Source organism: Solanum lycopersicum, chromosome 1 (assembly GCF_036512215.1).
Source record: "Solanum lycopersicum chromosome 1, SLM_r2.1".
NCBI lineage: Eukaryota > Viridiplantae > Streptophyta > Magnoliopsida > Solanales > Solanaceae > Solanum > Solanum lycopersicum.
The window spans coordinates 17120072-17125869 of NC_090800.1; the positions used below are offsets into that span (position 1 = coordinate 17120072).

The following is a 5798-nucleotide window of genomic DNA, read 5'->3' on the forward strand; positions in this document are numbered from 1 at the left end:
TCCACTATGAAAAATTTTGTTGTAACACTGAATGTTTACCAAGTTCTACTTTATATGATATTTCTCGTTAACTGTGTGCACATTTAGCTTTATTTTCAGAAATATCATTAAAGTATGGACCTTGAATTAATATTGAGTTTATTTATTTAATTATATTGGTTAAAGTTTAGATATATAGTGCATTGTTATACATGGAAGATAGTACTCACTACAAGAGAAACTATCGTCATGATTCATGTATTATATTTCATTAATTGTATTAGAATATATGGACCAAGTGGGAGAATATTAGCATTTTTGTTAATGCTGATATGGTCCGTATTAGATTGGTCCATTGTCCCACTTTATGGACCCATGATCCCACTCATGGTAATGTAATTAACTAGTCATTATCCTATTAACGGGAAAGTAGTTAACTATCCATTATCCCATAAATAGGAAAGTGGTTAATTACCCATTATCCCACTAATGAAATAATGGTTAAGTATCAATTATCCACCTAATGGGATAATGGTTAAGTACCCATTATCCCAATAAATGAATCCACTATCCTACTACTGTAGTGATTGGTAACTTCCCATAATCTCTTAATCCTTCTTGACGGAAGAATAGTCGAAAATATGTCATTTGGTTCAAAGGTCCCTAAGTATATCACTTCTAAAAACTCCATACCTTTTAAGAGTGAGGTTTTGAGTGCTTAGAAGATATATGAAGAAAAGAAGAATTGTAGATTCTGACTATATCTCTAACAATGACTGGAGGTATGACGATCACTTTATATTTCCGCTGCATCATTGCTCTGTAATGTCTAACAGCACGCCATCCATTAATGTGGTAAATGGGAAATTCAACCCACGTACCAAATAGACCCTATGTTGTTATTTTTATCTATTTTTGGGTATATTAAATTAGTTAATGACATCAAAACTCCATTCCCAAATTTCTTCATGAAATTTCATCCCTCCCTCTCAAAGAAACTCTCTCTACAAATCTCTATTGGAGATGAAACTCAAGAACATCTTAGAGGTTAGATTTTCATGTTTTCTTCATCAAGTTATCATGGTCCTTCTATGTAATGAGGTATGGTAATGCTTCATCTTTATTTAACCATTCATCTAAGAAGTTCCTTCAAAGGTTTTCAAAGAAGATTCTATGATCCAAATCCTTATCTTTCAATCTAGTAATGGGTTCATTGTCAGATAAATTTCAAAAGAATTCTAATGATTAATTTATTATTTACTAATGCTTTAATGATGAATTTAAATCCAATTTCATGAAGAACCCATGATCCTTATACTTTCTCAATTTAGCCTATAATGTGGGCATTATGATCTTAATGTTAGTTTGATTAATTGTGTTTCAATTACTTTATTATTTCTGTTTCTAGTGTTTTCTATTTGAATTCATGGTTAATTATTTGTAATTTATCAATGATGATCAAAGTTTTGAAAATTGGTAAGATTTCCCTATTTCCTCTACTTTGTATAAAATTGATAGTTGCATTGGCCTTGAATGACATTTTTTTGTATGATCCACTTATGGTGGAGGTTTTACTTCATTTTTCATTCCCTATATGATATGATCATGTACTTGAAGGCAAATTTATGTATTGTGAATGTGTGGTTATGATTTTCACACAATGTGAAGTTATATGTCTAGTTTCCAATGCTAGTATCATGTTTTAGGTGTTGATAATGTCTACTATGTTTGAATGAAGGTGCTAGGGTTATGTATGGTATATATGTCTATCATTGATGAAATTATATTTATGGATGACCCCCTAACTATGTAACCCTACATAAATGTGCTGTCTAAAGCATGGTTAGGAGTCTAAGATTCAAATGTTGAAGATGTCTTGTCTCATATGCTATAATGTGGTGTGTGGTCTATTCATGAACGTGTATTGTGATATTTAGAGGGTGTATGACTCAATATTGTGTTGATAGTCATTATGTGATCATGTTGAGAAATGTACACACACTTACACTTCATTCATGTGTATGAGTAGGATAGATTCATAGTGTCTAATGAAAGGATAATTCTCATATGCACTATTATGTATTACTATGCATGTAAAGTATATGTTCATGAAACTATGAAAATGTATCTTAACTAGGTGATTACTCTATGTACATGAATATAAATGCATGATTAAGCTATGAACATGAAATTAAGGTATATGTTATGATGTCAAGTATATGATACTTATGAAGTATGTATTTGTGTAGTGTATAAATGTTGTATGTGAAAGGTTTCCGCATATATGAACACATACACACACAAAAATGAATGCATACATGAACCATGTATTATAATCTAGTAAAGTAGGGTACTTGGAAAGGTGTTCTCAAATGTAATCTAAAATAGATTATGCTTGAATATGCTATGTCCATACGAACGGTTTTCTCACATGAGTTAGGTCTATGAATTGACAATTCTCATCTATAACCTTTAAGCTATGCATATGAGAGGTTAATCTCGTAAAGCTTAATTTTATGAAATTAATATTAATAAAGGGTTTTTAAAAAGTGAATTTAGCTTATCACCGAGTGAACTTGACAATGCGAGGTGTTGACTCCCCTTGGAGGGATATTCACCCTATAATTTCTCATGTGATGAGGACTTTAATGCTATTGGGCATGTAGAGGGTCCAAGACATATATCCTAGTTCCTTAACACTGTTTTCCACATAGGACCTAGAAATTGGATCCATCTAATATGCTAGCATTATATTTATGTTCTACCTTGGCAAGTAGAGAACCTCCTTTCGATGTGGGGTGTCATGACACCAGATTTCATGTTTAGTTAACATTGTATGATTGTCGGTTAAGGATAGGGTTTCCCTAAAGTAAAATGGGAAATGGAAGTAAATTAATGAACCTTAACTAAGATAAGTTAAGGAAAGTTGCTTAGTGTAGGTGAGGGTATGAGACTTTACCTATGCATTGCACAAGCAGCTCTTAATGGGAGTTTTAGGAAGGTGTGCTATATCTATATGTATATGCATACGCCTTTTATGCATGAAATTATGGTAATGACCTACTTGTATGATAATATGCATAGTATGACTCCTATTGTGTCTATATGATGAGGTCTTACTTTAGATGCATAATGTTGGTCTTATAGACTATATGATGAGGTCTTATGTTACATGTATGATGCTGGTCTTACTTTCCATATGATGAAGGTCCTACTTATGCATGTAGTTGACTATAGTTGTCATGATGATGAATGGAGCAAAGTATAAGGCTTGTGGTCTCTCTGTGTGTTTACTTGGTATGTGTGATATTATGGGGCTTTACATGTACATTGATTGCACTAGTAGGCTTAGATTGAGATTATGAATAAGGTCTTATGATGTATTAATGAAATAAAGTACAAGCATGTATTTGTTGACTATTGCTTATTATCATGTTATTGGTAGCGTTGACTTGTATGTTATCTTGAAATGTGTCTCCTATGTGGTTTATGAAGTATGTTGGGTCATATGTGAAATATGTGTCTCATGATATGCTATATTTTCATGAATATCTATGTTTTAAATTAATGAAGGTTAGATGAATGTTCACCTTGGTGACCTTAAGACCATCTCCAATCCATCTCTAATTTACTCTCCATTTTCTATATTTGAAGAGTAAAATAGATAATAGTTTTTCCAATCACTCTCTATTTAACTCTCTATTCTTCTATTATAGAGAGGTGAATACTAGTTCTCCAAATTTAGAGAACTACTTTTTACCTCTCTATTTTACTTTTTGATTATTATTATATTATTTCTATTATATTACTAATTTAATCTTTATCATTTGTAATTATTTTCTAGTGCAATATAACATAAAACAAGTTACTACTTCCGCCAAATTAATACTACTTCCGCCGAATTAATCATTTTTATTCTATTTTTTATAAGAAAATCTCACTTTAAATATGCGACTTAAATTTACTTTACTGTTAATTATATTATATAAAATTATTAATTAAATCTCTAATATTTGTCACTATTTTCTAAATAACATAACATCTAAAACATATTATTGTCTTTTTATTTGTTTTTTATTTTAGATATTTAATTTAGATAATAATTATATTTCATAATGAAATATGCACAAAATTAACATAATAATTCAAACAAGCTACTTTTTATGTTATGTGATAAACTATAAAATTATACTTTTTTTAATTGTATGAAAATATTTGATTCAATAGTTCAAAATGGAATATGGGAAGTAAATTAGTACACAAAATAATTGAATACAAGATGATATTGTTAATTTACACAATTTTAGCTACACACAAAAAATGCTTATTTTGAACTCTGTAATACATTAATAGAACACTCATAAGAGTAAAGTAATAATCTTGAAAGTTGAGTATTTATGTAAGATTTAAAATAAACTTTATAATCATACAAAATTTATCATACAATTATATTTCATTAATGATTTGCCTTTTGTTTGAATCGTTTATTAATATGTATTATAAATAATTTTTTATCATAATTCATGTTATTTACAATAAAATATAATTTTGTATTAAAAGAAGAATTTGAAAAAAATAAAAAAATAATTAGATAAAGACTATAGAGTGATTATTTTAATAAATAAGAAATTATTGAAATTATGAAATAATAAATAAGAATGAAATATAAATTATAATATAACATTAAAAAGAGAGAGAAAAATATTATTTTTAGAGAGTAAAAATAGAGAATTGGGTTTGAGTTGATTGTCTGAAACAATAGAAAACTCTGTAAAATAGTGGCAGGGTTGGAGATGCCCTAAGGTTGTGCTTGGGTGTGGACAGTGGATTAAGACACTATTCATGCATTTCACCAAGTGTTACTACAAGGTTACTTGGGGATTTAATGAATTAAGGTAAAAGAAGATAATGTTATAAATATGATTGATATGCTTAAATGCAATATATGTGGATTTTGTGTGTAAACATGGATATTGTCTATACCTATATGAAGTATATGAACTATATTGTGTAATGTGCCAATTTTTATGAAGATTCTTTTAAAAAATCATGTTGCATGATTTCTAACTAAACGTCCTCCTTTTAAGTGGCATATTTTTGCATGGTTGTCATACTTTGTGCATTCTTATACTAATATCATTCTTCTTCATATTTTTACAGTAAGTGTAGGTGATTAATTACTAGAGGATTCCTCTTAAAGTGAAGGGCTTTATACATGTTTCCAAGCTCAAGAAAAGCAATTATGATTCAAGGATTTCCTATGTCAAGTTATTATTCAAAGTATATGTAATAGCTTAGTTATTATTTATGTCGTTAAGAGTCGTGTCCCTATTCTACTCTATTGAAGTTGAGTCTACGATGACAAAAGATAGTCAGAGTCTAACTATGTATTATGGCTATTTTATGTTTGTATGAAGTGATGAGTCTAGCATATATTGTGTTACAAATGTTTTAAATTTTTCGCTGGATTTCCTATAACAATGCGATGAATCATGTCTATCTATGGGTTGGTACAAGACCTTCGTGAGGTCAAGTACGCCATGTTACTTCTAAGGGAAGCTCCCTGGTACAGACAAAATAAAATTCTTTTTAGAGATAGAGAAAATGGAGAATGGAATTACAAGATAGGAGTCAAATCCTAACCAATAAATTTAAAGTTCATCTAGTCAACCAACATAACTACTAAGATTCTCATACATGCAATTTTTTGTATGTAACGATCATTATTTCTCAAAGCATCTGTAAAATTATTTATAATCTCTCTTCAAATGCATATTTTATTATTCATTTCTATCAAGTGTTTACAATTTTCATTAATA

At 29.4% G+C, this 5798-nt stretch overlaps 1 long non-coding RNA gene across 1 annotated transcript; it reads left to right on the plus strand.

Moving 5' to 3' along the window:
* The first annotated feature begins 859 nt into the window (after positions 1-859).
* LOC109119860 (uncharacterized) lies at positions 860-5435 on the plus strand. The gene is made up of 2 exons (XR_002027411.3): positions 860-1080; positions 5140-5435. It is a non-coding gene; the product is annotated as an uncharacterized lncRNA (long non-coding RNA).
* Positions 5436-5798: the final 363 nt, after the last annotated feature.